This window comes from Spodoptera frugiperda, chromosome 25 (genome assembly GCF_023101765.2).
Source record: "Spodoptera frugiperda isolate SF20-4 chromosome 25, AGI-APGP_CSIRO_Sfru_2.0, whole genome shotgun sequence".
NCBI lineage: Eukaryota > Metazoa > Arthropoda > Insecta > Lepidoptera > Noctuidae > Spodoptera > Spodoptera frugiperda.
In genome coordinates this window covers 17,927,357-17,955,334 of record NC_064236.1, presented here as the reverse complement: position 1 = coordinate 17,955,334, position 27,978 = coordinate 17,927,357, and the positions used below count along the sequence as shown (strand labels likewise).

Genomic DNA, 27,978 nt, shown 5'->3' with positions numbered 1-27,978 from the left:
TGGTCGGTGGGGCTTCGAAGAGCATTTCGAACGCCTTGTCTCCCGAGTCGAGAAGGCAGTGGGTGCCCAGCACAGGCTGCTGCCTAACATTGGGGGACCTCGAGAAGAAGTTCGCCGCCTATACGCGGGTGCCGTGCGATTGACGGTTCTTTACGTGGCGCCTGTTTGTTCAGTTCGACTGTCAAGCGTCCGACGCTGTAAGGCGAAAATGTATCGCTTGCAGCGGAAAATAGCTATCCGTATCGCACGAGGATACCGAACAGTGTCCTTTAAGGCGGCAACTCTACTGGCTCGCTTTCCGCCGTTGGATATCCTGGCGGATATGGACGCGTAGGGATATGACCAAATTCGTACTATCCGCCGAAACGGCGGTAGGATGCCAGGAGTGGCGTTCGTTAGGCTGAGGTGGCAAGCAAAGCGACACGCGCTCGAGCGGTGGCGTGAGCGGCTAGAACAGCCGGAGTACTCATGCGCGTTGTCGAAGCCATTCTGCCGCACTTCGAAGCCTGGCTGAAGAGAGAGGAGCGCGTCTCCTTCAGACTCACTCAGGTGCTCACCGGACATGGTTGCTTCGGTGAGTACCTGAACAGGATTGGGCGAGAGGCCACGACTTTAATGTCCCAAAAGGAGGCTGCTGAGCGGGATCGCGAAAGGGCCGATCCTGTTCATAGAAGGCGTCGAGGAGGCAACCAGCCTGACGCCTAATTCGCCGAAATCCCGCCTGCATCAACTGCAAGCGGTCCTTTGGGGCCACGGGTGCATAGAGCGGGGACTCTAGGCGCCCATACAGTGACCTCACGGAAGACGGTAGCACAGTGGTCACGTGCTGCCGTGCAGCTTGCACAGCGAGGCTAATGGGAGACGCACGCCTCCCTAGGGATGTGCCGTAACAGGCGTTGCACCGTGGGGGTACCGGAGCAGGTCTACTAAGAGGTCTCGGTGGTCCTTACAGGTGTAGAGGGTGACTACAGGGGTGGTTTTAGTGAGGTAAAAATCTCACACTCCATTGTCTTTTATCCCCAAAAATCTAGGCGCATTTTGAAGGTTTTCTTTTGATGAGGGGGTCATCAAAAAAAATCGGCCATTCACTAGTACGGTACAAGCCTAGAAATAAAATCCTAGCAAGGACCAAAACATTAAAGCAAAATTAAGAATCTTATAAATCTATCCAATCTATACTTATAATAAATCTGTAGAGAGGTCAATTCTGTACATGAAATATATTTCCAAAATAACTATCAGCGGGTGATTAGTGATCGATACTGACGCAAAAATGCAATCAGATATTTTTGTTGTCTGTCTACGGCGACGAAGTTGTTTGATTACATTTACAAGTTTTTCCGCTTTGTTTTCCGGAACGCACTGTATCTCAATGTTATTAGCCTGTAACGATTGATCGATGTGATCATATTTTTCCTGGTATCAATCAATTCAAAACGTAACATTTCATTTTCTTTCCTCATTTGGTTTATTTCTTTACGGTAAAGAGTGTTATCGACCTTAAGCTTCACGAACTCGTTATTTAGGAAATTCATGGACACCTTAAACTCCTTTATTTCCTCATTAATTTCCCTAAGGTTAAGGCGAGGTTACAGGTCGTCAATAATAGCGTTTTAAGGTCTCAGCACACATATGGGATCGGAAAGGGATCGTAACCGTAACGCCTTTTGCCTCGCTGTCAACCAGGCGTCAACCTACCGTATGCACGTAACGAAAGCGTATCAGCAGCGCCTGTACGTCAACTCGGCTACGGCTATGCGACACCGCGCTTACGCCTCGCCGTCCCGTCGCGGGAGGGGAAAGGGGAAAGGGTGGACGAAGAGATGTGAGCTCGGGTACGGAGAGACGTAAGCGCGGGTACGAAGAGACGTAAGCGCGGGGACGGAGAAACGTAAGCGCGGGGACGATGAGCCGTAAGCGCGGGAATTCAAGTTCGGAGCCTGTTCCGAGGCGAGGCGATTACGTTATTATTCCGATTGGTGTGCGTTGCAGTAGGGAGTTTAATACAAACCATTCTGAACGGCTCGAGGCGATACGGTGACGATCCCTTTCCGATCCCATATGTGTGCTGAGACCTTTACTCGTTCATGGAACCGATTTAAATTTTGAATAAAACATGTATATAACATAGTTGACTCTATCCGGAGCTGCGGACTACCTAGCGGGTTTACCGGGGCTCCGGCTCGAAAAGCAGGAGAAGGAACGGGGTGGTTTTTAGTCAGTAAGAGTCTGACTCTCCCTCTCGCCTCGCCCAAGGCGGGAGAAGTCATGGGATGATTTTCCCCCATCAAAAAAAAAAAACATAGTTGACTCTTTGTTCATGATATTTCGGGAATGCGATACATGATTACTTACACTTCACTGCATCCAATTAAATTGCAAAGACATGCACAAATGACGGCTAAATAATATAATCGTTGTATTCGAGTTGTATTCGGTTTTGAAAAATAAAACTTATATCATAATAAAGGTCGTAATAAATGTATTATCTCGGGTCACATAAATAACAATATGAAAACAAATATACTTATCACAAATTCCAAAGTCAAGCGTATTTCACTAGTTTGTGCGCGCACCGCGTCGACTTTAGTCCCGAGCGGAACGTGTTACAAGTCGGACGTACGCCAATTTCTTCCGTGATCCGATAAATCTGATTTCGAAAAATAATATATTACATGTACATACTTTATCACTTTAATTTAGTTGTAATCTTTTTGTTTTTTTAATCAAGTAGATATAATTAGGATTTCGTAGTGTAGGTAAAATAAATCAAGATGGTCAAGAATATAAAAATTGTCTTCATTGGCTCAACAAAGACAGAATAAAATAAACAAAAAAGGTAAGAATGCTTTGACGATATTATTATTTACCTAAATTATATTGTACCATAAAAAAAATAAGTACATATATAGCAGAGATACTTTTATTATAAGTACTAATGGACCTAATGACATTATGCGCGAATACCTATTATTTTTACCGCGAAACATTTACCAACATACCAGATGTGCCGAACAGTAATATTTGAATCCTAATGTAGAGGAAATAAAGAAGCCACACGCGCAAATGCTATTCTTACTGGTCTAAATTACGTACGTCAAATAGTTCATTCTGCTGGGATTTAGTATTTAATTTTTACTAGAAATTGTCTACGAACTCGCCCGAGATTTTTGTTTGTAATATTGTTTACATTATACATAGATAGATGATGAACACTACCTATTTGTAGTAAATAGGGAATAAGACGGGTGGTGGTCACACACCGTCTTCTCATAGGAACTGTCTCCAGTATTCATGAACATCAAACGACCAGCAGCACGTCACATGAATATTATGTACAACTACCTACAACTAGTTACCATAATACTTACAACAAAAAATATTATTATATTTATATTTTGTGTCTAGATGTTTGTGGATCGCACGTAGGTACTTACACGGCACACTCGTACCATAGTGTAGTAATGTACAGTAGTCTCATTTCCTACAAGTATGTTTATTGTTTACGGTGACATTTTTTTTTCGTTAGTTTTAGAGCAAAGCAGTTACGAGCCAAGCATGCTAACAAAGGTTTCGGCGGTTAACAAGTAAGTATTTTTTATAGATACCTACTTTCTTCACGGAAATAATTTGATATTTAAATTTTTAAATTTCTTTTTATATTTATAAACGATTCAAAATCGATTTTCTCACAGGTGAATAGAACAATCAGTTGCCTAAAGTGTCTACTTTGATGACTTTAGAACCTGTCTATTTTTAATAACCCCAGGATTGACGAGTGAGAATCTCTTACATACTTATTTATTAATACTAGTGGTCGCCTAGTGGCCGAAATTCGACCATATATGATTTAATTTACAATACCACTTAACGTACGTTGAAGGATAATTTTTATTTAACTCAAACTCTTTTATAAAACTCTTTTCATATGAGACGTGAGAATATCATCGCAATGTCTATCGATTTTGACGTTTTGTCAAATACGATCAGATACTATGCATGTGTGTGTAATGTTTTATTTATTGATTTAATGTACTTTATAAGCATTATTTTTGAAAAATATTAGCGCTATGCACTTCTCCTACACATAAACTATAAGTGTACCAAATTTTATGCTCCTACGTCCGCGCAATTATCGTAAAAAGAAGTCCAAAGTTTTTGCATCACGTATTAATATATAGATAGTATAACGGCAAACCTTCGGCACGATAGGTTTGAGTTAATGCAAATTTTGATCATATAATTTTATTTTATTGTTACAGAACAACTATAGGTATCGGCAATGCTCATGAAACACATGCTGTGATGCCTTTAGACAAACGTAGTCATGTATCCCTTGAGAATAATATTAATGAGTAAGTTGGGACTATTTTTCACATTATGTAATACTAAATAATAGTAGTATAGTATTGTAGTATACGGGTCAGACCTCGCTTGTTTGCCTTTACGGCGAGTAACGTTGAAAGTTATTTCTGCCGTCGATCTAGGCGTCGAAGGGCGTATCGGGGTATTGGAATTATTCCCTTTTGGTTGTTTACTACGGCAGTGCGGGCACAGCCAGTTGTTGAGAGTTTTCTCATTTTGCAAGTCCTCATCCGAAAAGCTTATACATAATTTTTGGTATTGCTTAATGCAACGGGTACACTTAATACAAGTATTTATAGTTTTCTTTAGTTAAGTATATTGGGATTAAAAACTATGTTCACTTAAGTTAGATTAATTATATACGGAGTGTAACAAAAAGGGGGTATACATATCAAGTGCACGATTTCTAGACAACATAACAAACGATACGGGAAGGGTTTTTTAAACTCATGTTTTCATGGAACGAAGTTATGAATTTTTCCAATACATAAAATTTTAGAAACCGAACATCAAAATTAGGTATATCTGTATCTGTGTACTAGGCGATCAGATTTATAGAAGAAATTTTTCGTAATTAGCGAATGATCTCTGTAGTGTTGTGATACGTTTGTATGATGATTTAAAATCAAGAACCATGCGACACCAAGTATTTGGTACCAATTTTTTTAAACGTATTTTAAGCTGAAACTTTGTGTAGAGATTCTATTCAACCTGTATTCTTCAGTGCTTCTTGATGTATATGGGTATTTTGTTACACGCTGTATAGGAGGTAAGTGTTATGTTGGTACTTGTAACCGAATATTAATATGTATGTGGGTAAACCACAGTTTCCAATAAAGCAGTCGTTATCTCTGGCTTTCATTGACGCGTACATAACAACTAGCTTTTCATTTATAAAATCCGTTACGTCGGACTAGTGCAAACTAGACCACATTATTAACACCAGAGTAATATACCGCAAATCCCAGAACAACGGGAACTACGCGTTAAAATGTCGACACTCTCTATCTTTTAAAGCACTGTATTTGTTTGATTGAATTTCGGTACAACAACGGAAAGGATGCGGAATATTTTTTATCGCTGAAACCTCACGGGTACAGGCTCTGTACGGGAAAAACTTTGTGGGATTGTTTATTTTTTGAAACCACTTTCACACAATTCACAATAAATATTATAATTTAGGTAGATGAATCGATTCTGGTGACATTTGTTACAGCCGTAGAAAATTGCTTAGAAAAGACTAATTCAAAAGGCCAAATTCTGCCACAAGTCTTTGTTCTACGCGGACGGAGTCATGGGTAACAGCTAGTTAGTTAATATAACATTTTCACTACAAAATCGTGCTAGTAAGTGGAACGCGGGGCCCGCCGTCTTGAACGTCATATCCATTACAGTCTGGAACATCACAACACATTTTTAAGCTATTGCATAGCTTCTATCGCGGGCCTTGAGTGGGGAGACCAAATCCAGAAATTCCGTTAGTGATTTAATTCGGAAATCTACAGAGAAAATACAGCTACCGGATTCAATCATGTCACTTGTAGGTTAGTTTTGCAATTTTGTAATGAAAATCTTGATACATTTCACATTATTTTTCACTTTTTCACGGTTTATCTACTTTTTAGGTAGTAACAACGAGCAGGAGGAAACAAAACTGAAAATTGCAAACACAGTTAAGAAATTGAAAAGTCTCGAAGTCTTGTCATCTTGTGAAACACATAATTTAAAAAAGATATCTTTAATGACAGGTATCTATTCTACGTTAATTTAGAAATTATAGACTAACAGTCGCGTTTAAAAGTTTTATACGTAGTTTAATGACAGCATGCTTTCCTTGCATTTTATTATTAGTTTTCAATTGTATAAATGAGTGCAATAGCTAGCTAAATATTTTACAGTCTATTTATTTTTATTATATTGTAACATAATTTGTTGTATTTGTTATCTTCAGATGTAAGTCTGCATACTCTAAGAAGAATTAAAATTGAAGGGTCTAAAGATCAAGGACAGTGGAATACTCCAGGGAATAATGTCCACATACAGAAACAATTTCAAATTGGGATAATTTTGATATTTCTGCCATCTATCTATCTATCTATATCTATCTATCTATCTATCTATCTATCTATCTATCTATCTATATATATAAAAATCAATTGCTGTTCCTTTGTCTCGCTAAAACTCGAGAACGGCTGGACCGATTTGGCAAATTTTGGTCTTGAATTATTTGTAGAAGTCCAGGGAAGGTTTAAAAGGTGAGAAAATATCAAATAATTGACGGAAAAACCCTAAAAACTGCCCTTTCCTTTATCCCATACAAACGTTTTCTAACTAATACGTAGAGTCAATTTGAGCTTTATTGCTATTGGATAAAGTTCATTGTTGGATAAATGCTATTGGATACTAAAAAACAAATGCTATTGAATAAGTGTGCGTTGGAGACTTGGAGCACAGAATCCCTACTAATATTATAAATGCGAAAGTAACTCTGTCTGTCTGTAATTACGCTTTCAAGCCTAAACCAGTGAACCGATTTTGATGGAATTTAGTACTGAGATAGAATAGACCTTGATACTTTTTATTGCAAAAAAATAGCGGAGAATGGGTAAAAATAAGGGATAAATGGTCATATGGAAATTCGTCATTTTAAAAGCTGTAACAGTAAAACTTTGTATTTAGATACTTAATGGGGAACGAAAGAACATGGTCTACTTTTTATTGCAAAAAAATAGGGGAGAGTGGGTAAAAATAGGGGATGAATGGTCATATGGAAATTCGTCATTTTTAAAGCTGTAACAGTGAAATTTTGTATTTAGACACTTAATGAGGAGCGAAAGAACATAGGAACTTTTTAATAAAAAGGGTAGAAGGCGTAGTATGTTTGATAGAGGAGATTAATGTTTGCTTGAAAATCGTCAGTTTCGTTAATACGTTGTCTGTGGCTTCACTCGCGTTCGATTCTTATTTAAATACACATATACTTATTTAAATTGCCAATATCCCTACTATCATACTAATGTTATGAATGCGAAAGTAATCCTGTTTGTGTTGAGGTTACGCTTGCACGAATGTTTTTTTTTTGGAGTATAACAACGAAACAATGTATTTTTTTATTGATAGGCAATATATAGGAAAATAAAGGATAATAATATAGATAACCTTGGCTACTTTTCATCAAGATTATAAAATGATGAATCGGCGGTCGTGGTTTCTTTGGAATACATATCTTTACAAATGCTAACAGTAACATATTCTCAAGTAATTCACATTTTAGATGACATACGGTAGCATTTTGACCACTAACACCACTACGCGGACGAAGTCGCGGGCAAAAGCTAGATTCGATAAATTTTCGTTTGTACATGTCAAATATTTGTTGTTTCTAAATTCAAATTCTGTAAATAATGATTGACATTTATGCATAAACTATGAAAAGGGTGAATAAACAATTGTCTGTTTTTTTTTAATCTATTAAAAATGTTGAAAAGTGCATTAAGCATTAATAGAAATTCCTCAAATATTAATTATGCGTGCGTTCAGAAATAATGACAAATTATCAAAAGTTACGCGTGTGTACAGAAATTTATTTTGTGTAAATTAAAGTTTCTATTCACGTTTTCGAACAAACGATGCTCTTTCAATATAGTCTATTGGTGTGAATGTGAATGACATTGACATTCGTATTGCGCGTTTTTTTTAAATATGCAAAATTAAATGTATATTTTTCAATATTTCTGAGAGATTATCTTAATATTTCTTCGAGTTTTAAAGACTAAGAAGATTTTTATTTGCTAATAAGTGTTTGTTAATCAAGGTAAGTTCACATCTTCATATTGATTTTTAGTAACTTTTGGTGACTACACAATACTACAATTTGGTATACATGGTTATGCAGAAAATGTATGAGAGCTTTTCATTTTCAGTTGGTAGGTATTTCGTTTTTAACAATGCTATCAACCGGACGTACAAGCTTAGGCCGCAAAAATACGGCAAGTCAAAGAAATATAAGAGCAAATCAAACTGATGAGCAACGCGAAGCGCGAAATGAACTTGAACTGAATCGATATCAAGATAGAAATGTTGTGTTTAATCCCCACAAAGCTGCATTCAGTTATAATGTGGCAATTGATTACAGTTCAGAGCAAATTGTTGCTATTGGACTAATGAACATTGTGTGTCCACATTGGGATTGAAATTAAAAAATTAAGCCTCTGGATCGTGTTGCGCCAGCGGCCAAGTCAAATTGACGCCATTGGTACCGCCACCAGAGCCTCTACATTCATTGCTTCATTTTTTGACTCATATCCAGCAGTACAATAATTGCTTTCAAATGACATCATTTGGGGCAACAAAATTTATACGAGACAATTTTTTGCCTACTTTTAACAAGTAAGTATAATGGCAAACGTTAAGTTTTAAAACCATGTAGCTGGTGCAAAATATGTCGAGTCAGTGATGTGTTTATTTTGTAAACAATAAATCAAATACATAATAATAGTCTATAATCCGAAGACTCAATCAGCAACATTTATAACATGTTGTATTTTATAGAGGCATGAGCAAGATGTTCTTGGTAAAGCCTACTACCTAAAGCTGCCGTGGAAGGCTGTTTAATGTCGAGGTTAAAAGTAGTTTTAATTTGAAATGATGTAAAGTATTGTGGCAGTATTTTGCGAGCCACATGGTTGTACAATTTGCTATACAATTGCCTGTATACATATTTATATTCTTGCAGATTCAGGGATTCAAATATATCATCAAACAGGTTCCTTATTGCCAGTGCCTGTTGAAGACTATACATTTTTGCAAATATATTTTATGGACAATTCAGCAAGAGAAGTCGATCAGCGTTGCGCACACAACAACTCAGTAAAGAGATCCATTGTGATGAACAACTTCAAACATTTTTCCTTCAACACAATGAATTAGTTGCATTAGACCGATGCATTAGACATTCACAAATGCATTAGACCGCATGCCATCAGATAATCACAAAATTGTCATCAGAGCCGATAAGGCGCCTGCAGGACAGTGAAATGATTGAATCCTATGAAATAAACACTATTATGAAAATATATTTTGTTTTTTTTTTTAAATTAGTAAAGTCCTTTTCAGGTATAGTGAGATCAGGAAATTATGGATTCATTTTTATATGGAGGATATTTATAAATTCCAATTCAAATTGAATAGGGACTCATACATAACTCAGCTATACAAAATAAAGTAGAACATCATTGCTACGCGAAAGCGGTACGAAGTTCGCTGGGTCAGCTAGTAAAAAATAAAATAAACTCCTTTTATGCAGTGAAAAAACAAGTTCCAACACTGAGAAGCCTGCACAATGAATTGAAGGAAGCAATTGGATTCATGGGATATCCGATTACATAAGAACGGCTTTCACTTCCAAAACAAAAACAACGAACGGACTTTACTCACAGAAAAATATGAAATTGCGGCATGGAGACACAGATCTTTGAGAGCAATACATCAAAAGAGACTAGAAGGTAAACAAATTGTTTTACATTGATGAGACTTACGTACACTAAATAAAAATATCGTTATATAAATTATCGTTAAATAATAAAAATATCAAGACCGTTTAAGCAGACTACAGTCAGGGATAGCAGCTCTTGATTTTTTAAATTTGCTGCCTTTTTTGTGGTTATCTTTCGCTGGCTAGACTCGCCTCTAGACACAAATTTCAACTGACAATACAATAATTTCGAATTATAAAATTACTGCTACGTTTTTAAGTCTAGTGTGTGAGAGATAAGTTTGACGGTTGACGGGTTAATAAATATATATAAATAAATTAATAAATATATAAAAGTAAATTAATAAATATAATAATAATATAATATAATACATATATATAGGTATATAACGGAAATATCATGCTTTTGTAATTGCATAAGTTGATAAAAAATGCTATGCAATAGCTTTACCGCGGCTGACTCCGAATGCCACACGTATTTTTTATTTTTACTGGTACAAAACTATTAAAGTAGGCATACCCATATTTCGGTAAACAACAACTTACGGACCAGTAAAACTTCGATATAATTACTTTTTACCTTAATATAAAAATATCGGGAGACAGAGGCATGTGTTTACATGTTCGACTGCACGGTTGGTGCGGTGGCTGAGCAACTGGCTGCCGTGCAACGGGTAGCGGGTTCGATTCCCGCACGGAGCAACTCTTTGTGTGATCCACAAATTGTTGTTTCGGGTCTGGGTGCCATGTGCATGTGAACTTGTATGTTTGTACGCACCCACAACACAGGAGAAAATCCTAATGTGGAGCAAAGATTTTTTCAAAAAAAAAAAAGAAATGTATGTATAGCTACATCCAAATATCGAAGAGTAAATTTTGTGGTACGATATTTACCTATTACGTCACACAGTTATACGAATGTCCTAACATTTATAAAGGCGAATATCAACATCAACGACATCTATAGCTAAGCCGCTGGCTGTACAAAGCCACTGGCCTTTGAACGCCGAAAGCAAACTAAGCACTGGCTTATTGAAACTGTATTTTCGTGTACATATAAACGTACACCTGTCTCCTTGTGAAATGTAAGCCGGGTTCCCTCTATCTGGCAGAATTTTAATGCTCCGATATTTGTTTGGCATAACACACTTGACAGAATCTTCTTTATACGAACATACATATGGCATACAAATCATTTAATATGAAATATTGTTTTGCCGAATGTTTATATGTCCGAATTTACAAAGGCATACTTTTAAGATGGTAGAATTTTATTTGGCATAATTACTTTTGGCAAAGCTTAATTTAGCATAATTTTGTTTCACATAACGTTTATTTAGAGCTACGGTTATTTGGAATAATTTCACTTAGCTCATTAAGAAGATGGTAGAATATCATTTTGAATTTATTTTTATTAGGCATAATTATTGTCCTTTTTATATAGTGTAATCCTATTCTTAACCTTATCTTAAAAAGCCAATTTACTACAAAAGTTAGTGAAGTGACAGAACCGAATCGCTGCAAAACCGACTGCACGTAGTCTTGTTTGCTCTACCCCTAGAGTGCAATTTAAAATCGAGTAGGCGCGGAGGGGCGAGGCGGCCCGCGGGCTGAGGAGCAGGCGGCTATGAGCGAGCCGCCGCAGCTGAGGTTGGCCAACAAGCCGAAGCTACGGTGGAGAGCAAAAGCCGTCTGCGACGATTAGTGCGCATGGGACCGCCGGAGCCCCGTCGCGCCGGAGCCGGCACGGATACCATGCTTGCTTGCATGCTGCTTGCTTGCTTGCATGCAGCATCCTTGCTTGCATGCTGCATGCTTGCTTGCACGCTGCATGCTTGTTTGCATAATTGCTTGCTGCATGCTTTCTTGCATGCTGCATACTTGCTTGCTTGCGTGATAGATGAGTCTTTCAATTATTATGGATTTGAAAAGTATGCCAAAAGACGATTCTAACTTTCTAACTGGGTAATTTCTGAGATATGATGGTTCTACTTTTTAATTAAGAGAAATAATAAATCCGGCCACAGATTTTTTTTTGCCACGTACTCAAACTTCTCATTTAATAACTAAGCATCGAGAAAATGATATAGCCTATAATAAACTAATTCACTTTCTATACAACGCCAACTAAAAATGTTAAAGTAAGCGCCAAATCAATATCAACAATACATTTTTCTTGACATTCTGATTTATACATTGTCAACTAATTTACTAACTCGGCCACGGAATTTGCAACTCATCACCATTTTACGTTTTACAACTTCAATACAAGCTTCCCAAAAATTATATATTCAAGCTTCCATAGCCAACATCATATATTATAACTTGACGTGTATTCTTTTATCGAAAAAATAGCCATTGTACGATATGGCGCGAATGCGCGACATGACAGCAACCGGCCATTTGCACCAATCAGAGAGCGTCATTCGATTCGTGTGCCGACTCGCCCGTATTCCATTTTGCTACTAGTTACCCTTACTGTATTAGAGGGACTTGATCAACTCCGACTTGGATAGGTTAGGTTATGTTAAAACTGTAACTCCCAAACGTAGCGAGCGGTGCCGCGGCAGCGGTCGCCGAGCGCCACTTCATATCTTTTTTCTATAAAATAAGCAGTTTTATAGAACTTAACCTCAAAAAAAAAAACCTAAAAAACAGGATTTTTTCTCGCTTTTTCCTTTTAATGGGGGGTCCTTAGTAGCTCCCCCCAACCCACTAACCCAACCACCCTCATGCCCTAATGCCGCAAATAACTAAAGCATAACCAAGTTTTCTTTTAATTATGTTATTTATACTAGAGAAGCAGAATAGAAAGACTATTTTGGTGCCATATATTTATATTTTAGAAGTTTGTTATTTGAATGCATGCCACAAATTTAGATGCTAAAAAATAGCCACCATGCTGAGTTATATTTACAGTGGCTTACAAAGAAGATAATAAGTGGCTGACATGCAGACGCGCGTTGGTGGCCCACTTAGTAATTTAGAAGGTAACTTATATTTTCTGAGGCGAATAATGCTATTAAAAAGAATCTTGTTTAATTAGTACCCTTTGAAATGATTTTTTACAAAATGAAGTTTCTGCCATGCGTTGTTATGCAAAACAAAATTATGACCAAAACAATTCTGCTAATAAAGGTAGATCCATGTAAGCCTTTTTTTTGAGGTGGCAAAATCATCCAATGACTTCTCCCGCCTTGGGTGAGGCGAGGTGTCAGACTCTTACTGACTAAAACCACTCCGTTCCTTCTCCTGCTTTGAGCCGGAGCCCCGGTAAACCCGCTAGGTAGTCCGCAGCTCCGGATCAGGCATCAGCCCTACTGGGCCCCATCTGTGGTGGTCTGATGGCTCTTTGAGGCGCGCGCGGAACGCTACGCGCCATACGCACGGGTCTGGTTCTGTTCGGGCGGTGAGCTACCCTTGCTCGCCGCCCGCAGGCCCGCACTTACGGTGGCCGGAGATCGTCCCGCAATCCCCGACGATACCTTATAAGCCTAGACCGACATTTTTGTTAAGCAGTCAATTATTCATATTATTAAAGTCTTGTATATTACATTTTATGTAAGTATTCAGGTTACATAAACATAGAGAAATCGGCACAGAATGAAAATAGATATAAAAATTATTGCTTATTGCTTGACACTGATTAAATTTTAATTTAGATTTTGAGAATATAATACAGTTATTGTGTTTATATGTGAATAACCTTACCTAAATGTATAAACTAATGTTTAATTAATTTGAGAATGCTGTGATTTTTTTTCCTGTAATATGTTTATTTCTTATTAAGCTGTTCCTGTTAAGTTCCTTCATGTTATATCTATTATAGTGTGAACAATGTAAAAAAATAACAGTAAAGATTAACCTGTACAACCTCTTTAGCCTATGAGGTAAAGTTTTTAGAAGGCTCTATTCCACTCAATTTTCAGTAAAATTGCTCCCCTTACATTAATTCTTGTTAAGTAGAACACTGCCAATAGATTTCTATAAAAAAACTCGACGTTTAACACATTTTTTCAATTGACAAATTTATTCAGTGGGTGCCACATTTTGAGAATAACTGTTTAATACTTCTTTCAGGAAATATAATTCTTTACCAATATTTTAATAAGCTTCCAACCCTGATTTATTACTAATTAAAAATTGAGAAGAAAGAAGTTCGTCTTATACGTTGTTTATTATTTGAGTCAAGCATTTAATTGATTCGAAAACCGTCCTCCTAATGCATTGTATAATTTTTCGTTTTATTATTTACTAGAACAAAAGTACAAGTTTCGTTGAAACACACGTCCTACAGCATTTAATTATGAATCTAAAATGTCCTCACATAATTATGTTAGACATGAAATAATTTTCTATTTTATATCAAAGACTCAGTTCTCTGAAATAACTTTAAGAGAACTAATTTATCTTCAATGCGTGTGTGAACTAAAATAATGGACTTTATATGAATACATCTTTGACTTCGGAATACTCTGAACATACTTTGCAGGTTTCCCATTTCATTACAGAACAAAGTTTAAATGTAAGAACATAATATTATTACCATCATAAACATCTTGTACAAAAGCCCAAGTCTCGCTTATTTTACGTTTTAAATTAAATTCATCGACTTGGTCATCGCACGTAATCATGCAATATACTATCGTAATTTGTAATCATGAAATAGACTGAACAATATAATACGAGAAATGTCAACAAAAGTATATACTTGTGTTTTCATGCGATGGCCCAGTCAATCTATTTTATGTAAAATGTAGAATAAATGTAATATTGATATAAGTATTAACAATTTACATAATAACTTAAGACAGACTGAAGGTACCTTAAGTAGGGACTAAATGAAATAACCGACTTGGTATTTCATTCATTCATTTCATCTTGGTATTTGATTTATTCCTTGATGTAAATTTAAAGCGTCTATCTGTTAGAAGTGCCTTATACCTTTGATGATCGGTCAGTCAGCGACAAAATTTATCAAGATACAATTCTTAAACTAATGATTCTTTATTGAAAATTTAAATATCGCATGTTTGTACAATGCCTGCTTAGTATCATATCTGAAAATTCAGGCCCTTGTTTTATCCACAACGAAGTTATAGGCGGTCTGGCGGAAATTGGTCTGAATGGCTTCGAGAAATGGATGTTACGGCCTTGCGGCTTTTCTTTGCTCGACTTGGCGGGCACTGCCGTGCCCCTAGATGAGCAACTGTTTAGTTCCATCTACTGTATTAATACCATGGCTCATTCGTATGTTAGTATTTCATGCTTTAATATAATAAGACGTATACTAATATTATACTGTAACATCTTACATTCAAGGTTCACTATCGGTAAGCAACTGTGTTTATGTCATATTATACTTTTATTTGCCAAGGCTAAACGATTTTCAAAACCAATTAATTTCATGTGTTTATAAAAGACTTCATAGTCAAACTTAAACAACCTTTCTTTCATCATTCTGATATAACATATCATGGTAAAATATCACAGTGATGTCAGGTTTTAATTAAAAAAGTATTGAAACCACGGCCGCCGTCACTGGTCATTCGCTTTTAGTCTCGTTATTTGCTTATTTTACACGTCGATCATTGGGTACGGAATAAGCTTGGACACCTTAAAATAGATTGATAAAACGGTCGAGTGAGTTCAAATATAAATTGGATGTGGCTACTTATTCACTCTTCAATTTTATGAAGCGCCACTACAAACCTTTTCGTGATATTTTCCAATTTGTTTTGCTGGTAACGAAAGAATATAACAGTCCTATTGCTTAATTTGAGGTGGGTCAGATTCACAGAACAGAGAAATGTTTCCTGATGGGTATAACCAGGGTGTCTTCAAGGCCCGAGTGAATAGGTTGCTTATGGGCAGACGTGCTCCACCGTAGGCCGCATCATCACTTATCATCCGGTGAGATAACGGCCAAACGTCGACCCATTAACAGTAAAAAAAAAATAAAAAAATACCATAGCAAGAGCATACAGCTTGTGTTTGTATCAGAACCAGCGTGGCAAGTTTTCTCAAATCACGCCCAAACTAATACATCTCCAGGATAATCATAATATGTCACACTAGCAAAATCCTTCTGTGATTGGTCCGTGTTAAATAGCCTATAAATCAGCCGTCATCACTTAAAAAAATACATTAACTACATATCTTAAACCCGACGCTAGACGTCACTATCATAAATGCATATAGTAACGCACACACACAACGTCACGCCTTTTATCCTCGAAGGGGTAGGCAGAGGTGCACATTACGGCACGTAATGCCACTGTACAATGTATACCCACTTTACACCATTTGTGTTATAAGTCCCATGTAATAGGGGGTGAGCCATATGCCGGACACGTTTCCAGACTCCGTGCTACTACTGAGAAATTTTCGAAAATCCGACAAAAGCCCAGTAATACTTTGCCCGACCCGGGAATCGAACCCGAGACTCCATGTCCGGCAGTCGCACTTGCGACCACTCGACCTACGTGGCAGTCCGGTGATGTTCCGATATCGAAAGCTTACATATAGATCTCATTAAATTTCTTCCTTCTTCATAATATAAATATCATAAAACACATTTTAATATACTTACATTATAATATTTTATCAGATTTTATAGAAATAAACATTTTTCCTTGTAAAACTATATATACATATAATATATCTTTATCTTTATATATATAATTTTATTCCTCTGTAAGTGTGTATGTCACTGAACTTCTCTTAAACGACTGGACTGATTTTGATGAAATTTTTTGTGTGTGTTCAAGGGGATCTGAGAATGGTTTAGATTCACAATTTTGTCTGCTGGACAATGTTTTTTTTATTAATTTTTAATTTATTAGTAGTTGTTGATTTTGGAATGTTTTACATTGGATCCGACAAATGTTCAAATTAAAGACGTGTAGACAGGACAGGGCAACGTCTGTTGGGTCCGCTAGTTATATATAAAACAGTGCCCACTGCCCATTAAAAATAAACTTTAATAGAAATATTTAAAAGTCTGTTGACACTTGACACTTTCTATTCAAACACCCAAAACCACGGTATAAAATATAATAGTTTGCTTATAGAGAATTTATTACAATTAAAAGTAGCAGTAACAGAAACAGTACAATATTGGTAACAATACTGTTTCACTTAATACTGTTTCACTTAATACCTACTGTTTAAATACTGTTTCAGAAACAGAAACAATACAATATTGGTAACAATACTGTTTCAGTTTTACAGAAACAGTATTGTTAACAATACTATTTCTGTATTGTTAACAATACTATTTCTGTATTGTTAACAATACTATTTCTGTGTGTGTCTGTCCCAAAGTATTATTAAAAAGATAGGTTTATATGGTAAATATTATACAGTAGAGAAACACTGTTATTTTTTAGGGATTCCGCTTACACAAACGCTGACATAATTCTACGAGATAGGTTAGAATAATGTACTATTGTTATTTTATTGTAACTTTCGTGAGACATACTAAATTAATTATTATGTTATCGGCTTACTCACGTACTGTTTTGACGAGGAACTCGACTAGTTTCACGCGACACACGACGCGGCGATTGTCGCGGAATGCTGCTCATGAATATGAGCCTCTAGCATGGCTTGAAACTAGTCGAGTTCCTCGTCAAAACAGTAAGTGAGTAAGCCGATAACATAATAATTAATGTACTATTGTATTGTACGCCTTAAAGTGTCCGCAATAGTATATTTATACCAGTCTCACAGAAGTTTACTTAGTGGTAATGAATTAATTTTACAATGGTAATTGCTCTACTGGTTAAAATACATATTTTGCACAAATGTTGATTAAAATTGTAATAATGAAAATTCGTCATTAACTTTATTCAATTATCCAAAACGTATGACACACCGAAAATATGATTTATTACGCATTATATTTCCCTATATGATTTTCTAAAAAATATTAATTTGTTTTCATTGCTTTTGTCCTTTTTAACACGCTTTTATTAAGTCGTCCTGTAAACATGTAACTATGTAAAAAAATATAAGAAAACTAATTTAACCATCATCTAAAGATCGTAGCGTTATAAAAATTGGCAGTTGCATGTGATTTTGTTGACAATACAACAATATGGTACTATCGAGCTGATCTGATGATGGAGCCGGAAGATATGAACTGGAAGTTCATGATGGATAGCGCCCCTACGCTTTTACAATCACATATTATAATTAAAAGCACGTAGTTTACACTTCAACCCAGAAATAGAGACAACTTGAACGATTCATAATTTATTTTTACTTTTACGTGCACGTGTAAGAGCGTGTGTTTTAGTGCTTTTAGGGTTCCGTAGCCAAATCGCAAAAAATGGAACCCTAAGTATAGATTCGTCATATCTGTCCATCCGTCCGTCCGTCCGTTCGTATATAAGGGCGCGTTCACATATAACGTCCGTTTTACAGGTCCGTTTAAACGTGTGTGTTATTAGCGTATGTAGTTGTATGAGCCAGTACACACATAATACAGTATTCCGTATCCAGTAAAAAGACCGATTCGACAAAATAACAGCAATCCGTTTTACGGGTCCGTTAAAACGTATGTGTTATTAGCGTATGTAGTTGTATGAGCCAGTACACACATAATACAGTATAGCGGATCCAGTATACTGATCGGTTTATCGGATCGAACTGCGCCAGGCTTGGCACGGGGTGTAATGGATCCTGTAAAAATAGACGTTCTATGTGAACTTGCCCTGAATCACCTCCAGTAGCAACGGATCCGTTAAAAAGGATCCTATAAATGCTGTGTGAATACTATCTCCAGTAGCGACGGATTCGTTAAAACGGATCCTGTTAAAACGGACGTTATATGTGAACGCGCCCTAACAGCCATTTATTTATGAAACTATTGGGCCCACATATTTGAAAGTTTGTAGGTTGGTGTAATCTGGGAGACGCTATTCGAATTATGATTAAAAAATGATAAATTTAAAAATGAAAGTAGGCAAACCATACACGGTAAATAGAAAGAAAGAAAGAAAAAATATTTATTTTGCACCGGGCACGATGCACCAAAAAACAAATCGAAAATTAAAACATTATTCATAAATTATTATTTTATAAAAAAACAGGAAAAAAAATACTACACAATATGAAAAAAAAAACTAACATAAAACAAAAATAACATAAAAGTAAAACTAAAACAAATAAAACAAAAAACAAGGTGGCAACGTGCCCAATCCAAAAGGGTTGCCACTTCAGTATGAGCTGGGCACCGAAGTACCCAGCACTGATTTTCAGTTGGCACCCTTCGCAGTGACACACGGACGGAGAAAACGTAAAATATGGCGACAGAAAGTAACACAATAAAATAAAAATAAGTAAAATAAAAGGTGAATATTAGAATAAACATACATACATATATTTTACTTACATAAATAAATTATAGATTATAGTGTATAGTGTACCGACGACAAGTAAAAGAAGAAAATATTAAAATAAAAAAAATATTGTGGGTAACTAAAAACAAAATATACTGTAGATTTTAATAGAAACTTTCAAAGAAAAGTGTTTTGAACGAGATATCATTATTTGTTTTTAAGAAATAACACATTTTCAAAAACGCTTAATACAAATTTGTCGTTCATACAAACACTAGGTATGAAAAACCAAGTAACTTTATATTATGTCATCTACTTGCTGCTACGGAACCTTACATGGGCGAGTCCGATCGCACTTGGTCGGTTTTTTACCCGACTGCGCCAGAAGGAGGGTTATGTTTTTCGAGTGTATGTATGTATTTACCCGACTGCGCCAGAAGGAGGGTTATGTTTTTTATATATGTATGTATGTATGTATGTATGTATGTATGTATGTATGTATGTATGTATGTATGTATGTATGTATGTATGTATGTATGTATGTATGTATGTATGTATGTATGTATAATTGTTTGGCACGCTCTGCAGCCTAAACGGCTTGATGGATTTTGACTTGAGAGGTATCGTTAGATTCGTATTTACTGTGAGAGTGACACTGGATATATCAAAATAATAAAAAAACAAAATGGCGGATTTTTGGCGCCAAATTCGAATATTTCTCACTCTCTAGCCTGAACGACTCGTTGGATTTCCGCTCGATAGGGGTCGTTTGATTTGTATTTACTGTGAGAGTGACCCTAGATATATCAAAATTAAAAAAAAAACTAAAAAAATAAAATAAAAAAGTAATTTAAAAAACTAAAAAACCCGACTGCGTTTCTTTAAAATATTAAAATGAAAAAAAACCCTAAAACAAGAAAGTCATCGTAAAATTTAAGCATTCGGGACCCATTCTGGAAAGCCAGCCGTATGTGCCCTCACAAAGTCTTTATATTTAGAATGGGTCCCGACTGCTTAAATTTTACGATGACTTTCTTGTTTTAGGGTTTTTTTCATTTTAATATTTTAAAGAAACGCAGTCGGGTTTTTTAGTTTTTTAAATTACTTTTTTTTAAACTATTAATTTATTTGTAGTGCCTACCTCGTTAATCAAGTTACAAGATACAGTCCAAGTCCAGTGCAATTCGACAGGATCTAAATAATACTTTTAAGTAACCTATCAAGATAAAAAAAAAATGAACGTTAAACCAACCAATCGTTTTACTCCACTTTAGTACCTGTGATTCAATTTCCGATATTTTCTAATATGTCTTGTTTCCGGAATTTTAAGCATAAAATGTTTTAAAAACGAAATGTCAACTACTACTAGGTAGATTTTTTTTATGGAATAAGCCTGTAAACGATCAGACATATCACCTGATGGTAAGCAATCACCGCCGCCCATGGACACTTGAAACACCAGAGGCATTACAAGTGCGTTGCGAGATTTTTGGGGGTTAGGAATTTATTACATCTCCTCCTTGGAGCGGGAGCGGGAGCGGAAGTGGGAGCGAGAGCGGGAGTGAGAGCGAGAGCGGGATCGGGAGTGGGGGTGGGTGAGGGTGCGGGTGGTTCCCCGGGTACAGGTATGGGACTCAAATGCTGCCACAATAATTGATTTAATTGTATTAAAACATTAAAGAAATAAATAATTAGAGATTGTGTATAAGTAATCTGTAATTAAGTAACCTGTCGCAAATTAAACACTGAGTGAGCAGAGCCAGAGAGCCGAGCGCGCGGCAATCATAATGAAAAACCACGTAGATATCTCCGAATTCGCGTAAAACGGGGCAACGTATGTGGAAAAAAAATATCGACAAAAGATACATAAACGTATCATGAAACATTTCATTAATCAGTTTTCTATTGTTTAAATATTCCTGAATAACAAATCCAGTCGAACGTAAAATAATAAAAAGAAAACGAAAATTACTAAGTAAATAGATCAGAACTAAACTATCAGTCAAGAAATAAAAGTGTAAAGTAACTTATTAACTAAATCGCTAACAGCAAAACAAATTGTAAAATCACCAAAAATGCCCAAAATAAAAAAAAAAGAATCATTTCGACCAACCGAAAAAGAATACTATTAATAACTTAATATTGTAGAACTTACGGTGCCATAGTTTTGGTCGTTCAGCAAACTGAGTTGTCGACTAACGCGGCGCGGATCACTTCACCGTGGAACGGAACGGAGCGACTAAGCGTTTCGAGGGTGCGCGGCGGACTGGGGAGCGGTGCAGGTCTGCAGGGTTGAATGCAACTATGTATACCTACATAATATTGCTCGATGTCATAAATCAAATGCATACGGGACCGATATCTAGTTACTTATTCGAGAGCTGTTCTTACGAGCTAATGCGAGTTTAGGGGTTTTTGTAACAATGACTTAATTAGATTAGAAAACTAGAACTGTCAAAAAATCTACAAGACATGAGAATGTTATTTTTGTTTGGTTAAGTTTTATAAAGATAAAGGATAAAGGGTCGTTGGAACTTTCAATTACAAAAGTTGATTTATCTCGTTAACTCACAGTCCTGGATTGAACTTACAAAGCAATCATCTTAAGCATACATTTCACAATTTCCTCTCCATCTTGCATTCATAAAATTAAAGCAACCTTTAGCTTCATTACAATGCGAACTAACAAGTTAATTCTAGATAATTGATTGATCTTCTTCAAGGCTTTGAAGTAACTTCAATAGATCATAAGCGCATGAAATTATCTCGTCAGCCTTCTATTGATGTCTCTACTCCAGGTAAATGGAGAATATTTCTTTAACGAGCTATAGTGAAAGGTAATAGAAACGTCAATGGTTAATTTTTTCTATAATTCGTTGTTTAGTGATTTGACTGAGACAAATTATTGTCGTCGTTAATGATAGAAAACAAACTCGGGTTTAGGCTGCTCGTCCACCAGAGCGGAGCGGAGAAATAAAAACCTTGTACAAAATCTTAGCTCCTCTATAGTGGATATATTATAAAATTATATCTCTGTCTGTACATACGTATGCGACTATATTTCAGAATATGGGTTTTGTTTACTATCATCATTTTATGGTATAAGCCGGTAAACGAACAGATGAATCTCCTAATGGTAAGCAATCACTACCGCCCATGCACACCCGAAACACCAGAGGCGAAACAACTGCGTTACCGAGTTTCCAAGGGTTAGGAATTTAAAGGCTGTTGGGAATTCGGGCATGGGGAAGATTGGGAAAGGGAATAATTAAGCTTCCGATAACCTCACTCACACGACGAAAGACAACGCAAGCGTTGTTTCACGTCGGATGATCGGATATCGCAGCTTTTTTATATTTACATTGGTCCTTCACACTCTTGGTCCGTGCCCTTGACATACATGAGATCGCAGCTTTCTTTACTAAACCGTGTTCCGATCCGCTTTACACTTTTCTGAAGAATAATGATTTTCCGACCTGGACTAAGTTTATTTTTAGTTACCCCTCTTAAAGGTAAAAGGTTATTGAGGCCGCTTGTAAAATACTGACACTTTATAATTACATTTCGATTGACCCCAACCCGGTTGCGACATCCGCCACAAGGCATAGCCGTTTCAATTTTATAAAGTACGTGCACGGCGGGCTTTTTATAGGTCAAAGGCAAAGGTGTAGTGAAATTCTCGTGTACAACTCGGAACAAAATAGAGTTAGCAACAGAACATTTATGTAATCTCAATCGCTTAGATTAATTAGAAATTTTGGTATTTTTACTGAATGAAACCAAACGTCTGATTAGAGGTTAAATTTTCATACCTATGGTGGATATTCCACCCACTCGCACGAAGCGCTTCGCTTCAAGTTTCCTTGGACAAACTGCTAGGGAGTGGAACTCCTTGCCGGAGTCTGTGTTTCCTGATGGGTATAACCTGAGTGTCTTCAAAGCCCGAGTGAATAGGTTGCTTATGGGCAGACGTGCTTCATCGTAGGCCGCATCATCACTTACCATCAGGCGAGATAGCGGCCAAACGTCGGCCCATTTAACATAAAAAAACCTAACCAGGTAAGCCAAAGTCGTTTCTTTTTTATGATGGTCTTTGATGAGATTTCATATTACTAAAGCTTACGTTAACAGCACCTATTAGGCGGATATAAACGTTACTATCTGTCGTATTATGATATAAATACCAGAGCTCGCTGTATACTCAATATATCCAGCCGTTTAAGCTAGTTAAACTTATTAAATACCAATGATTAAATTTATAGTTCTGAATGAGCTACCATACGAGTCAGCGACGTAGCTGTATCATGTATCTGTGGTTTGTTTGTAGCAAATTATACAGACCAAACCGCGATTCGCCAACTGTCGTGCCGTGCCTTTAAGCTCCGAATTGCAGGATGAATGATGATGCTGTCATATTTTATTTAATACTTAAACTGATCGTTATGTTCGTGATGCAACAGGACAAAGAGTCTCCATGATAGTTAAAAACGAAATATTAATATTTCACGACTACTACTGTTTGATTCATAAAGTGAGTTAGGTGTCGCTTGCCATCAACTCTTTTTGATATGTTTCGTCCGATTGTTTTGAAAGTGATATTGAAACTCCACTTTTCAATTCTTTGATTGGATTGATTTTTTTGTATATTTGATACTTCGACGTTCGGCCGCTATCTCACCTGGTTGTAACTGGTAGGTACGTAATGATGGAATACGTCTACTCATGAGCAATCTATTCACTCGGGTCACCGAGTGAATGAAAACGTCAGTTGAAGACACCCAGGTTATACTTACAGTGCCTTCTCAATTCATTTACGAAAATATTATGTACGTGTATGTGAAAAATAATCTACAATTGTTTGAAAAAAGAAGCGACAGACACAATTTTAATACGAGATGTAAAAATAAGTTAGGTATACCGCAATTTCGATTGTCCAAAGTACAGAAATCCTTAATGGGATTTTGTGTTAAATATTATAATAAACTACGAACTACCATACCTACTGAATCTGAATGAAAAAAAAAATATTGTATAAAACGCGAACTGTGTAAACAGGCATATTATAAACTGTCAGATTATATTGAAGATAAAAATGCGTGGCAACATGTTGGTCCGGCTCCACTGGACACTCGCTCACACTAGACATTGCTCAAACACGATCACTAGTTAGGTATGTAAACTTCAAGTATTAATTTATTCCAATGCAGTCTAGGGATCTTGTGGCATCGAGCAGTTATTTTTTTTTTATTTGAAAGATTAAATTAAAGATTATTTTTATTTGTATAGAAGCATTATTTCATATTGTAAGTGTACATATACCGTATAACCACTATTTTATATTCTTTACAAATTGGTTTTATTGCCCTATTAGGTTTGACGGTATATTGTCGTTACATAGTACCTCCATAATTATACTTACCTATTATACAATGTGATAGGTGTGGGACTTCTAACCCGTTAAGACTGAGTACCACATCTAATTTTATCGCAAAAAATAATAATATGGGGTGTTGAACCCCCAATTGAAAATATTGAAAAATAGCTATTTTTTCGGTAAAAATAATTCAGAACTGATTTTTTTCTCATCAAAACATTATCAAACATATGAAAAAAGTAATGAATTAGTTAGCAAAGGTTATTAGCTACCGTTTGTCGTTTATACACTAGCGGACCCGACAAACGTTGTCCTGTCTACACGTCTTTAATATGAACAACTACTAATAAATTAAAAAAATATTAAAAAAACATTGTCCACCGGCAAAATTGTGAATCTAAACCATTCTCAGATCCTCTTTCCTTGAACATACACAAAAAATTTCATCAAAATCAGTCCAGTCGTTTAAGAGAAGTTCAGTGACATACACACTTACAGAAGAATTATTATATATACAGTAGGCAAATGATCAAATAATGTATCAGAGATATTGTAAAAAACATTTTTTTAAAAGACGCCTATCTTTCTGAGGATTAAAGACTAAGGAGTGTGGGATTTTTACCTCAGCACCTGTAATGGGCACCAACACCTACAATAGACCTGGCCCAGAGCCCCCTATTAGATCGACACCAGCAATTTATACTACGCTAACTCAAAAAAGCGTACTTTACAGTAGAGGCGTTTAAAGGGAAAAACGTGATAACTTTTACATTAATTAAGATACTTTTTTGAAATTTGGTATGCTTAATATTTAATTTATTCATTGTAATATCTCATATTTATATTTCCTTAATTATTTCAATTTTTTGATTTAGCGCAAGTTAGCCGTATATAAACGTAATTTATCAAAAAAATGTTACATCTTATACACGTCTAACTAATGTTAGCGTAGTGTAGTACGGGAGGTCGTAGTGCATGATCAATCATCTGATGCATATTTCAATATTTTTATAAAGAACATGTACTTACTTACAAAAAAAAAAGTCAACGTACCATTAATAGACTAATTAATACGTTAACACATAAGTATTTACTATGTTAAAGTCGCTAAGTAGTTCATTTTACAAACGAACAAGTATACACACGAACGCACTAAACTACGCTAACTATGAGTTAGTGCAGTGTTGCACGGACTTTGACCAAAGTGATCCCCGCGCACACTCCACTAACAATAGTTGGCGTAATATAAATCGAGTGATTTCAAAAAGTTCCTTTACTTAGCATTTTATAAGATTTGTGCCTTTCTTATTTTTGCATATTTCTTCTCAATTTTTTTATGACGTATGTAAAAACATATTTTAAGCAACTTGGCATAAAAAACGTTTTTACCAAATTTCGAGTTAGCGTAGTATAAATTGCTGGTGTCGAGATATAGTTACACCACATAAAACTCAATGTTTACTATGTAAGATTAGAACCAAGTAAATTACACTGGTATGTTACTCCATGTTACTACATACCAGTGTGATGCATGTTGCATAGTTTCTTCAATTTACCTTCTATCTCTGTGTTAGTTAGTGTCTGAGACATTCTTGGCTGAGTCTTGTTTAATCTTAAATACTTAGATAAAATATTTGTTTCGCAGTCGTGTGTTCTTGTTATAAAGCGCAGGCCACATCGCCAGCTAGGCGGATGTGCGAAGTGAACGAAGGAAACTATACAAACTACGCGAAACATTGGCGAACTAAACTATAGGGTTCACACCGAAAACTACGAACAGACGAGCGACGGGCGGAGCGAAACAAACACAACACTAACACGAGCATTGACTAGTTAGCTAAGCTAGCGTAGCCCGGGTGCGCCAACGAGGTGAACGAGTAGCTTCGCTAGGATCGTCGGATATTTCATTAGTTTAGCTCGTTAGGTTAGTCGTTAGCTCGCGGTGTGAACTGAAGTATGTTAAGATGTCCGCCCGCCTAGCCCGCCCGCCCGCTAGCTGACGGTGTGGCCTGTGCTTTACTTTGCTTTAATATAGCTTTGATATGCATGGTGCTCTGAAGAAAGTCAGTTCGTAATTAAACATTACGTGACACTAACTTCATTAGCTGACCAGCTATTTCTATTCATTTTTTTTTTTCGAAATACCTACCTATCTGTACAATAAGATAGTTTTCTGTAAGATAGTTCTTTATTTATATATGTAGTAAGAAGAGTAACTTAAATTGGATCTCCATTTTGTGGTTATTGATTAAGGTCGATTTTATTTTTAACTAGTGAAATCTTGACTTACGTTTTAATATTGGTACAAATGATTTTTTTCTATTAATAAACTATTTAGGTAAAAGTAGACATCAAACCAAGGATTTTAAAGAAACGACTCAATGTATAATTTTATTATGAGTAGGATATTTTTATTCCCTCCGTTCTCAACGTCTCATCAAAAAAGGAGCTTACAGATACATTTCTCATTACTCCAGTTACGAACTGTTGACAACCCACGTCTGCGTTGAGATACGTGACGCTACTAACGTAAATTAAATGGATTTACATCTGTGATACAAAACTGTATAATAAATATGAAGACGTAGCTTTGAAGCACTTCCCATTGATAAAAAATCCAATCTTCAATATGTGCAATATGGATTTTTTATCAAAGGCTTTTGCAGTATAGTTACATGCATTAGATATCGTCATTAATTTTGTATTCAAGTGTAATATTTTTTTATCTTTGTTTTTTTTAGTTGTTCTCAACAAAAAAGAAATCATCCAATGGCTGTCGGGAGAATGAAATCGGGAGAGATTTGAGTGAGGTGAGACGAAGTGACTGAAAACCAACCCGTTTCTACTCTTTCTGTGATGTCTACTGTCTGTCTACTGTCTGATGGATATGGTGGTCCGGTGGATCTTTGAGACGCGCAATACACACGGGCTCTTAGTGGTAGTAAAAGTAGCAACACAGTGTCAAAACTTGTCAATGTCATACTTTAATGCAAAGTTACATTCTGTACTATTCTTTACTTAAATTGAATAAGTATAAGTTTTAGAATAGTTAGGTATGTCTATACATACAATTTGAAATAAAAATGTTCGTTTATTTTTAGGGATAACGTAGAAAGTTTTTGGAGAAAAACCTACATCAAAAACATCCTGTAAAAAAGTCGCAAGTCTCGCACCTCATCAGTTTTTCTTCCGTAAAATGTAATAAGTGTAACAAGTCAGTTATGTAAGTTATTATGTAAATTTTTATCATATCAATAGACATCATATTTATTTTACGTTTTAAATAAAATAGATTGACTTGAACCCTTATACGATTCGTGATGTCTGTCTGTCTGTTATCCGTCCGTCCGTATGTCACAGCACACAGTCTATTTATTTATCGAAACTGTTGGGCCTAC

At 36.1% G+C, this 27,978-nt stretch overlaps 3 long non-coding RNA genes across 3 annotated transcripts in view; all 3 read left to right on the top strand.

Moving 5' to 3' along the window:
• The window catches only part of LOC126912340 (uncharacterized), a 125,954-nt gene extending 100,345 nt beyond the window's left edge, over window positions 1-25,609 (top strand). Inside the window, exon 2 of the long non-coding RNA XR_007706972.1 lies at window positions 25,546-25,609. This is a non-coding gene — a long non-coding RNA (uncharacterized LOC126912340). The remainder of the gene's footprint in view (window positions 1-25,545) is intronic.
• LOC118262250 (uncharacterized) lies at window positions 4,274-6,440 on the top strand. Its single transcript, XR_004782486.2, has 3 exons — window positions 4,274-4,355; window positions 5,991-6,113; window positions 6,317-6,440. It is a non-coding gene; the product is annotated as an uncharacterized LOC118262250 (long non-coding RNA).
• LOC126912342 (uncharacterized) lies at window positions 7,265-9,440 on the top strand. Its single transcript, XR_007706976.1, has 2 exons — window positions 7,265-8,754; window positions 9,101-9,440. It is a non-coding gene; the product is annotated as an uncharacterized LOC126912342 (long non-coding RNA).
• Window positions 25,610-27,978: the final 2,369 nt, after the last annotated feature.